Raw genomic sequence first — 12,277 nt, 5'->3', positions numbered from 1 at the left:
TAGAGCTGATAAATGTTTTCAGAAAAGTAGCATGACACTAAATCAACATACAAAAAAAAAGGAGGCTTTCTACACACCAGTAATGGACTTATTGCAAAAGAAAGTAGGAGAAAAACCCTATTCACAAAAGCTTAAACAATACCTAGGAATAACACTGAATTTTTAGATTAAAATATTTTATTTATTATTTTTATTTTATGCATATGGGTGTATTGTCTGCATGTATTTGAGTGCAGCTCTGTCATGCAATGCCCAGACATGTCAGCAGAGGGAGTCGGAGCCCCTGCAACCGGAGGTTTGAAATGCTGTTAGCCTCCGTGTGAGCGCTAGGTCCTTTCCAACAGCAGCCAGCGCTCTTAACCACTGAGTCATCACTCCAGCCCCAAATTTTCAGATTTTTAAGTTGGGGTGAGTATCCGTAGAGGCCAAAAACCTGGAAAGATGACACACTGGGGCACTGAGGCACAGGTAACAGGGTACATGCAGTGTGAAAGTAAAACGAGGTTTACTGGGTATAATACTCTTTCAGCAAGGATGGGGATGCAGAGTTTGTGGACAGGGTGGAGTGGCGGGGTGAGTTAACAAAACAGGATATATGAAAGAGTTATATTTCAACCTGATATTTTACAATTTAATTTTTAAAGTATGGTTAAAGAGATCCCATATGTCGATTGCTGACCTTAATTCCTGAACGACTTTCCGCACCCATTATCTTGTAGGACACAGCCTCTGTATTCTTCTGACAGATTTAGTGTTTCAGTCTTCATACTGAGATCTGATTCATTTGGAGTTGAATTTTGTGCAGGGTGGTAGGGAAGGGGCTAATTTCATTTTTCTACACACAGAGATCCATTTTTTTTTTTTTTCTGCACCATTTACTAGATGCTGTCTTTTCTCCAGTGTGTGTTCTTCGCACCTTTGTCAAATATCAGGTGGCTGTTATTGTATACTCTCATATTTGGGTCTTCTATTTTGTTCCATTGACCCACAAGTCTGTTTCTGTTCCAATACCATGCTGCTATTGTGACTATAGCTCTGTAATATATATTGTGGTCTGCTATGGTGATTCCCGCCCCCGCCCCCCACATTGCTCTTTGTGCTCAGGGTTGCTTTGTTTTTTTCCAGGGTCTTTTGTGTTTCCATATGAATCTTTGTGTGGCTTTTTCTATTTCTGTGAAGAATGTCACTGAGATTGTGATTAGGTTTGCATTGAATCTGTAAACTGATTTTGGAAAGATGATCTGTTTCATTCTATGAATTTTACCATTCCATTAGCATGAGAGGTCTTTCCATGTCTTTGTGTCTTCCTCAACATCTTTCTTCAAAGATTTAAAGTTTTCATTAAATTGTTCTTTAATATCTTTGGTTAGGTTTATCCCTAGATATGTTATTTTACTTTTTTGATGCTATTGTGAATGGAAGTGTTTCCCTGAACTCTTTCTGTGATTGTTTTTATGTTACCTGCTGCTTTACTGAAAGGGGTAATCATTTCTAGAAGTTTTCTGGTGGAACTTTTGGGAACTCTTATGTATGATGTCATGTGCAAATAAGGATAATTTGACCTCTTATTTTCCAATTAGTTTTCCTTAATTTCCTTCTCCTGTCTTATTGCTATAGCTAGGGTTTCATGCACCATATGAAAAGGAGTGGGGATAGTAGACAGCCTTGTTTAGTTCCTGATCTGAATGGGAATGCTTCATTTTTCTTTATTTAGAATGATGATGGATGTATGTTTGTTGTATACAACCTTAACTAATTTGAGGTATGCTCCATCCAGTCCAACTCCCTCTAGTACTTTTATCATGAATACACATTGAATTTTGCAAAGTCCTTTCCTATATCTATTGAGATGTTCATGTGATTTTTGTCTTTAATTTCATTTAGATGAAGAGTATCTCTCATGGTATCACAGGATGCCAAGAGAGAAAAACCAATCAATGGTCCTAACTGGTTGTAAAGCCTAATAAAGAACAACTGGTCCACCAAATTATCACTATTGTTGCAGTAGTGGCACTTTTATCCTGGGAGTAATCAACAGCTGTGTAATTGGAATTAAGAACTGCTCTGTGTGAGGGAACTCACGTTTACTTCTGTAAACATAGCCAAACACACATTGCTAGAGAGGTCATAGACCCTAGAGAAAAACCTACTTTTGCAACATCCCTAGACCAACCTAATTTCTTACCTTATTCTAAATATGCATTTTCCTCATAGTTACAGACAACTCATCAAAGAAGCTTGTCTTTTCAACAGATGGAGACTATAACAGAGTTCCAGAACTGGTCAAATGCGGAGAATAAATGTCTGTTAGATGCTGAGCCTTAAGTGTCACATCTCCAATGAAATGTCTACACATAAAATAGTGCATCTCTCAAGTCTCACCAGAGAAGTTTCCCTATGCAGCAGATGATGATCATCACAAGAACCTACAATTGGCCAGTACACAGCCACTGGCTCCAAAGGCTCAGTGATCATCGTGGAAGAGGAGACACAAAGATAGTAACAGCCAGAGGCGGTGGATGACCACAAGAAACAGTCTTCCAGACAGCTTGTCAGCTTCTCATATGAGCTCACAGCAATGGTGACACCGTGCACAAGTGCTATCACCAGACAAAATCCCAGCAGAGACACAGGGAAGTGGGTAAGAAATTCCAGTCCAACCTAAAGAATTTTTGGCAATTGATGGCTACTGGGAGGGTAAAGGACCATCTATGCCTTATAGGATGGGCCAGTGGATGAATCCAGACTGAAGGACACAAATCAGATTCTATAGGCCATAACACACACACACACACACACACACACACACACACACACACATATAAAATTTGGTGGGGGTAGTGAAAACAGGTATGGATAGAAGAGGGGATCTCAATGCCATCAAACTATATTGTATAAAAACTTCAAAAATTCAATAATAATAAAATTGAAAAAATATATAATTATTACATATATATGTGTGGTTGTGTGTGTGTGTGTGTGTGTGTGTGTGTGTGTGTGTATGTACATGCATGTGCATTATTGCTGCTCCCAGTTGCAGAGGGTTATTGCTCGAAAATCCCAGTGCAAGGCATGGGGTATCTCTTTATAAGTTGTTGATAAAGGAGACCCCAGGTTCCTAATAATACATTTTGCTATTGTTCTTGACTGCTCATCAAAATTGGATGGCAAGACCTTTTGCCGAAGACAGCACTAAGGATATAGAACATGCAAAAATCAAGCTGGAGCTGAGCTGGGAGTTTTCTCCCTTCTGGCTATATGCTGGAAGTTTTATACAGTCTATTAAGGGGAAAAAAATCTCAATGGTCCTGATGTGGACCCTGCTTGTTCCAGTACTATCTTGCCAACATCTGCTCATTGTACAATAATGGCATTGTTATAGGGGTAACTAAAGCTTTCTGGTTGGTTTGAAGTTTCTTCATAAAAGAGAAATCATGTCTTTCAGTATAGACCCTGTCAAAAACCCATGGCTGGAACGGTCATAGACCCCAGGGGGCAACCCACGACTATTGTTTTGCTAAATGGATTGGTTTCAAACAGCTTTAAAATATTTATGCTTATATCCATATGTCAGTGGGCTCTGACCTTGGTCAGGGAAAGTTTTTGGCAGTGGGCAGCAGTTAATGCAGAGAGATTCATAGCTGGTCAAAGTGCTAAGAATAAATGATTGTTGAGTGGTTGTCCCTAAACAGACACTCAGATAACTTCCTCCAAAGCTAAGGGAACATCTCAGAAGAGGGAGCAGAAAAAAATGTAAGAACCACATGAGGGAGAAGAGTCTTGTGAAATGCTGTTTTCTTGACATGGCCACTGCACTTGGAAACTCAAAGCAGCTATGGACAGATGAACAACACCAAAAAGATTGGGCCCAATAGCAATACATCATGGATGGGAGAGGAGCTCATGAGGCCCCACACCAAGCAGTTAATCGTTTCTGGGGAGGAAACTTTCTTCAATCATCTAGCTGCTGGTAAACTGCCCATGCTCCAGTATGTAACTCCCCATCCATGTTTATTCAAGCAACCCCAATTAAGTGCAGGGGGTCTCTCTTTCCTTCACACACACACACACACACACACACACACACACACACACACAAGAAATGAAAGTAAAAGTAGATGAGGGATTTGTTAGGAAGAAAAGGCTCAACAAATGTGGGGGATAAAAAATGGTAATTCTGGATAATAGGATCAAACTACATTATATGTATATGTATATATAACATTGTCAGTGAATACTTTAAGAAAATCTAGGAATAAGCCTAATGAAGAAAGTGAAGGACCTGTATAATGAAACCTCTGAGACACTGAAGAAAAGAGTTGTAAAAGACTCTAGGAGGTTGAAAGACCTCCCATGCTAGTGGATTGGCAGAACCAGTATTGTGAAACATGGCTATACTATCAAAATTTTTGATCTACAGATCAAACAATGACCTCATCAAAATTCTGATGACATTAATCACAGAACTAAACAAAGAATCCTCAAATTCATACAGGACGAAAGACCGAAAAGACAAAGACATCATAAGCAGAAAGTGTAATAATGCTTGAGATATCACCATACCTGACTTCAAGTTATACTAGATTCATGGTACTGGTACAAAACAAACAAGCAGAACAATTAAACAGACTAGAGGAACCATAGATATACCCACACAGTCACAGCCACCAAAGTTCTGACAAACCTGTCAAGAAGCATACATTTGAATAAAGACAGTCTAACAAAATTGTGTGAAACTGGAAATCTATAGGTAGAACAACAAAACTTGGTCCATATTTCTTATCCTGAACAAAAATCAGCTAAAAATGTATCTGGGATCTTAATGTAAGACCTGAAACTTTGAAATTGCTGGAGGGGAGCACGTAGGACTTTCTAAACAGGAATTCTGGGAATTGACAATTGAGGTTATATGAAATTAAGAAACTTCTCTGCAGCTAAGGGAACAATTACCAGTCTATGGAAAAGCAAAAAAAAAAACCTTTGGCAACTATACATCTAACAAGGGTTTAATATCTGCAATATTCACATTGAATTGATAAATTCATTAATAAATGGGTTAATGAACTTAATAGATAATTCTGAATAGAGGATATACACATGGCCACTAAGTGCTTGAAAAAAGTATTCAACATTTTTATCCATCAGGATAATGTAAGATACATCTATCTGCTTTTTAAAAAATTATTTATTTAATAACCACACAATTACAAGAGGCAATTCGTTACAACAGCACTGACATATTCAATAACAATTTCCAGAGCTAAGATGCATCTCTTTCAAAATTGGCTGTAAATTCTTAGGTTTACAGTTGAATTAATACAGTTATACAATATTGTACTCAGTATAAACCCTATAAGATATAAAATTGAATGAGGTTATTAACCTTAAAAAAGATCTCCATTTCATTTTGAAATATACTGTTTCATACAGAAAAACTCATTTTTAATACAACTAACACTTTGATGTTTGTACATGCTTCTCTAATCTCTATATATCTGATTATTACTAATCAAAGTCGGTAACTTTCTGAGCTCCTTGACACCTGAGCTTGGATATAAAGTCACCAGGTAGATTTCAATGGTAATATTTTTCACATCTACTAATTAAAATGAAGTCAATTTTTATGCTTCTTCCTCAAATATAACATATTTTCTATTGATTGGTTTTTTGTGTGTATTTCATACAGAACACGTCAAACAATCTTATTCTATATACCCACATTCCAAGTGGCACCCTCCCACATGCCTCTTCCACGGGAGCCCATATGATCTGTCATCCCTCTTACTGTCCACTGTGTTGTCAGTGTCCCCAACCATTCCCCAGTGCTAGTCCATTCACTGAGTCGAGTCAGCCTACATAGGGTTCCTTGTTTTAGGAAGATCAGCTCTTCTTCATCTAGCAGCAATCATTTGCAAATATTCCTTTAGATAAGATTGGGGTCTGCTGTTCATTTTCCCAGTTCTACACTGGGTTACTGTCTGGGAGTCTCTTGGGCCACCCTGGCCAACAACTCAAAGGAAGGTATCTTCTGTCTGGTATTGTTTCTTGTTATGTGTCTTTAGCTATACACAAGGACTCTTAAAGAATTATATTAATCCCTTTAATCTTAGGTTATACTTTCCTTTTGAGTGTTTAAGACCACACAGTTGGCCCAGATAAACCAATTTATTTTTAATTCTTAAGGTCATTTGAGGATCTGTTCCTCAGGGGGTCGCACAGGTTTGGGAGGAGCCCCTGGCTCCTTTCTTTTATCAGTTCCATTTATGTGAAGATAAGTCAAAGGTCCTGCTCAACCGTGCATGGCTTCTCTTGGAAGCATGGAGGAAATGTTTCCTCTGCGTTGACCCTCCTCCTTGTAGACTGGACACTGGTTCAAGTCCATTTGGTGGGGTCTCCATGGCCTCCCTGATCAAGAGGACAAGTGACTCACCACAATTACAGGACATTTTGAGAGATGCTCCATAGTGCCCTGGAACTTAGTCAACCTAGGAGGGCAAGGAGCAAAAACCATCCTTTAAGTCCCTCTGACAAAATTATTATAGGCCTCAAAGTATGGCTGTTGAACATCCAAGAAGGTTAGTTCTACCAGTCTGGTACTTTTGATTACCATATGCCATGTAGATAAAGTCTGGGCAAAGACCAAAGGTTCTCAGATAAACCTTGACTAGACACATGTTATGTTCCTTGAGCTAGTTGTATGTATAATTTGTCAGTATATTGTTGGACTAATACAGTTCCCTCTGGTTTTTTAAAATATTTTATTTATTATTTTTTATTTTATGTGTATGAGTGTATTGCCTGAATGTATATGAGTGCACCGATGTCATGCAATGCTAGCGGAGGTCAGAAGAGGGCTTTGGATTCCCCTGGAACTGGAGTTAAGGATGATTTGTAGCCACCAGAGCCTCCCTCTGTTTTTTTTTAAACTAGTGAGGCATTACTTGTCTCTTGCGTTGCCTAACCCATCCACCACGGTTTCCCCATTTAAAGTGCCCCCATTTTCCCCATTTCTCCCTTAATAATACCCTTTTTAATATGGTCCCACCTCTCTTGAGCTCCTTCTTTCCCTTTATAGCCAAGATTCCTTGTATACCCTTCCCTCCCCCTCCTCTTAAACTAACCCAATTTTTATCCATATCTCCCTTATTAAGGCCTGTTTCCTACTGTTCTTCTCTTTCAGATTCTTTCTTTTCCTTTACCTCCCTGGTTCCTTTCCATTATTTTGGTTCCTGTTGTTATGTCTGGATACATAATTATAAGGGTCTGGTGCTAGGATCCACATATGAGGGAGAACATATGTCATTTATTTTTATGAGTCTGTTACATAGTATAATAGTTTCTAATTCCATCATTTACCTGCAAATTTCATAATTTCGTCTTATTTTACTGCTGAGTAAAACTTCATTGTATAAATGAACCACATTTTCATTATCCACTCATCAGTTGAGGGGCACTTAGGTTTCTTCCATCTCTTAGCTATTGTGAAAAGAGCAGCAACAAATATGGATGTACAAGTGTCTCTGCGATAGGATGAGTTCTTTGAATATACGCCAATGAGTGATATAACTGGTGCAAATGGGAAGTTTACTTAGAGATTTTTAAGGGTTTTCCACACTGATTTCCATAGGGGTTGAACAAATTTTCACCCCACCAGCACTGAGTGAGTGTTCCCCTTTCCCCACATCCTCTCCAACATCATTCCTTCTCTTGACCATAGCCAGTCTGACTGGGGTAAGATGAAATCTTAAGATGGTTTTAATTTGCATCTCCCTAATTACTAATGATGTTGAACACCTTTTAAGATGCTTCTTAGCCATCTTTATTTCTTCTTTTGAGAACTCCCTGTTCAGCTCCTTAGCTCATCTTTTACTTGGATTACTTCATTTCTTGATTCTTTGTTTTTTGAGTTTATTAGATATTCTGGATGTTAAAACTCTGTCAGATATTTTGCTGGTAATGATTTTTTCCCATTATGGTTTTTTTTTTCTTCACTTCCTTGGTTTCTTATTTTGGTGTACAAGAGCTTTTCAGTATAATGAGTTCCCATTTGTTGATACTTGACCTTGCTTCCTGAGCAGTGTCTTGTTTAGAACCTTTCCTATGCCTATATCTTGTAGATATATTGCCAATGTTTTGTTCTAATAGTTTCAGAGTTTCAGACTTTATATTGAGGTCTTTGATACATTTGGAGTTGACTTTTGTGCAAGGTGAAATTTAATTTCATTCTTCTACAGGTGGAGATTTGATTTTATCAGCACCATTTGCTGAACATACTCTCTTTCCTCCAGTGAATGTTCTTGGCTCCTTTGTCAAATATTAGGTGGCAGAAATTGCATGTACTCATATTCCAGTCTTCAATTTTGTTCCATTGATCTACTGGTCTATTTTTTGTGACACTTCCATGTTGTTTTTATGACTATAGCTCTGTAATACAGTTTAAAATCTGGCATAGTAATCCCCCCAGCATTGCTCTTAGTGCTCAGAGTTGCTATGGCTCTTCGAGGTCTTTTGAGCTTCCATATGAATCAGGATTTTTTTTCCCAATTCTGTGAAGAATGCCATGGGAATTTTGATTGGCATTGCATTGACTCTATAAATGGCTTTTGGTAAGATGGTCATTTTCACAACATTAATTTTCCAAACCATGAGCTTGGGTGGTCCTTCCATCTTTTGAGATCTTTCTCAATCTCTTTCTTTAAAGATTTAAAATTTTCATTGTAGAGGTCTTTAATGTCTTTGATCAAGTTTATTTCAACATATTATTATTATTATCACTATTATTATATTTTACAGCTATTGTACTCTCTCTGATTGCTTGTTATTGGTACATACAAAGGGTGCAGACTTTTGTATATTAAATTTGTAACTTGCCATTTTACTGAAAGTACTAATCATTTCAAGGAGTTTTGTGGTGGAATTTTTGGCTTCTCTTAGATATATCATATCATGTGCAAAATAGGATAAATTGATCTCTTCTTATCCAATTATTACTCCTTTAATTTACTTCTCTTGTCTTACTGCTCTTGCAAGAGTTTCAAGCATTATGTTAAAGAGGAGTGGTGATAGTGGACAGCCTTGTCTTGTCCCTGACTTTAATGGGAATGCTTCCAGTTTTTCTCCATTTAGAATGATGTTGGCTGTGGGTTTGTTGTATACGACTTTAATTATGTTGAGGTATGTTCCCTCCAGTCCAAGTCCCTCTAGGACTTTGAACATAAATGCATGTTGAATTTTGTCAAAGTCCTTCTCTGCATCTATTGAGATGACCATGTGGTTCTTGTCTTTGAGTCCATTTATATGATTTATGACATTTGTTGACTTACATTGAACCATCCCTACATCTCTGGAATAAATCCTATTTGATCATGATGGATGATCTTTTCGATGTGTGTCTGTATACAGTTTGCAAGTATTTTGTTGAGAAGTTTTGCATCTATGTTCATTAAGGATATGGTTCTATAGTTTTCTTTTTTGGTTGTATCTTTGCCTGGCTTTGATGTTAGAGTGATGCTGGCTTCACAGAAGGAATTTGAAAGTTCTCCCTCCATTTCTATCTTTTTGAACAAATTAAGTAGCATTATATATAGGTCTTCTTTAAATGTCTGGTAGAATTCTGCTGTAAATACATCTGGTCCTGGGCTTTTTTTAATTAGGAGATTTTGTATGACTATTTCAATTTCCTTATGTGTTATGGGTCTGTTTAGGCTGTTGATCTCTTCTTGGTTGAGTTTTGATGGTTCCCATACTTTTACATACCTGTCCATTTCTTTTAGGTTTTCAAATTTAGTAACATATAGGTTTTCTTTTTTCTTTCTTTCTTTCTTGTTTTTTTCTTTTTGGTCTTTATGAGACAGGGTCTCCCTGTAGCCCAGCTGGCTTGGATTTGCTATGGAGACCAGGCTGTCCTCAAACTCACAGAGATCTGCCTACCTCTGCCTCCAGAGTGCTGGGATTAAAGGTGTGTGCCACCATGCCTGGCCCAGCATATAGGTTTTTAAAGTAATCCCTTATAATGTTCTGGATCTTTCTGGTACCTATTGTAATGTTTCCCCTTTCATCCCTGATTTTGTTGATCTGGAGGTGCTTTGTCTTTCTTTTGGTTAACTGAGCTAAGGGTCTGTCAATCTTGTTTATCTTTTCAAAGACCCAGTTCGTGGATTTGTTGACTCTTTGTATTGTTTTCTTTTTTTCTATTTCATTGATTTTTGCTCTGACTTTTGTAATTTCTTCTTGTCTACTGGGTTTGGGTTTCATTTGTTGTTACTTTTCAAGTGTCTTGAGTTGCAATGCTAAGCCATTTATTTGTGTTATTTCTGATTTTTTAGTGTAGGTACTTAGAGGTATAAACTACCCTATAAGGACAGCTTTCAATGTGTCCCAGAGGTTTTGTTGTGTTGTATTATCCTTTTCATTTAGTTCCAGGAATACTTTTATTTCTTTCTTAATTTCTCCTTTGACCCATTCATCATTCAGGAGTGTGTTGTTTAATCTCCATGTGTTCGTGTAGTTACTAGGGTTTCTTCCATTGTTGATTTTAAGCTTTATAGAAATTTTGATACGATAGAATGCATGGAATTATTTCAATCATTTTGTATTTGTTAAGACTTTTTGTTGTCCCAGTATATGGTTGATTTTGGAGAAAGTTCCATGGGGCACTGAATAGAAAGTACTTTCTTTGGTGGTTGGGTGGAATATTCAATAGATGTCTGTTAGGCCCATTTGATGTATGGTATTGTTTAATTCAGATGTATCTCTGTTAATTCTCTGTCCTGTTGACCTATCTAATGGAGACAATGGGGTATTGAAGTCCCCTACTCTTAGTGGGGGTTAATCTGGGTCTTAAAGTCCTGTAGTACTGTTGTTATGAAGTTGGGTGCACCAGAGTTTGGTGAATATATGTTCATGATTGCAATATCTTCTTGGTCAACTGTTCCTCTGATCTTAATGAAGTGGCCCTCTTTATCTCTCCTGATTAGTTTTGGTTTGAAGTCTATTTTGTCAGATATTAGAGTTTCAACTCCTGCTTTTTTTTTAGTACAATTTGCTTGGTATATTTTTTTCCATCCTTTCATCTTAAGGTAGTGCCTGTCCTTGAAATTGAGATGGGTTTCTTGCAGACAACAAAAAGATGGGTTTTCTTTCTTAATCCATTCAACTAGTCTGTGTATTTTGACTGGAGAGTTCAGTCCATTGATATTTGAAGTTATTAACGAAAGATGTGCTTTGATTCCTGTCATTTTTATTACTATTCACATTCTTGGTTAGCTGTGCCTTTCCACAGTTATACATTCATTAAGTTTCTTTCTATAACCCCTTGGGTATAGTCATTCCTTTCTTCATCTCTCTGTATTGCTTCAAGGACTTTCTGAAGGGCTGGTTTTGTGGATATCAATTCTTTCAGCCTATTTATGTCATGGAAGATTTTTTCTTTCCCCTTCGACTATAATAGACATTTTGGTTGGGTAAAGTAATCTGGGTTGGAATTTGTGGTCATTTAGAACTGGGAATACTTTGGTCCAGGCTCTTCTGGCTTTCTTAATTTGCACTGCAAATTCCACTGCAATTCTGGTGGGTTTTCCTTTATATGTGACTTGTTGTTTTCCTTTTGCAGCTTTCAGAATTCTCTCTTTGTTCTGTACGTTTAATGGTTTTACTATGATGTGCCATGGAGAGTTTCTTTTCTGGTCCTGTCTATTTGGTGTTCTATGTGCTTCTTGTATTTGTATGGGCATGTCTTTCTTTGATTTGGGGAAATCTTGTACAATCCTGTTGAAGATCTGGTCCATACCATTATCCTGATATTCTTCTCCTTTCTCTATGTGTATGATGCATAACTTTGGCCTTTTATGGTGTCACACAATTCCTGCACATTCCATTCTTGTATTTTCTTAAATTTTTCATAATCTTTGCTTGAGTGGTCCAGTTCATCCACTTTATCTTCCAGTCTTGATATTCTGTTTTCCATTTCATTCACCCTATTGGTGAGGCTCTCTCCAATCATCTCTTATTGGCTTACTGAGTGTTTCACTTTCTTCTTCATTTCAGCGTGAGTATTCTTCAATATTTCTCTTTTTTGAATTCATTCAGAAGTTTATCCCTATCTTCTTTCAGTTCTTTGATTTCTTTGTTTGTGTGTTCTTTAAATTCACTGAATTATTTTTTCATGTTTATAATTATTCTTTTGAATTCCATGTCCTGTGTTATCTCTAGGTAGTTCTCATAGGGCTGTTGGTACTTGATGGGGTTATATTATTTGGGCTTTTAATGTTACTGTTTT

The sequence above is a fragment of the Nannospalax galili genome, unplaced genomic scaffold (assembly GCF_000622305.1).
Source record: "Nannospalax galili isolate Female #2095 unplaced genomic scaffold, S.galili_v1.0 scaffold80, whole genome shotgun sequence".
In the NCBI taxonomy this organism is placed as follows: Eukaryota; Metazoa; Chordata; class Mammalia; order Rodentia; family Spalacidae; genus Nannospalax; species Nannospalax galili.
Note: the sequence above shows the minus strand (reverse complement) of the source record.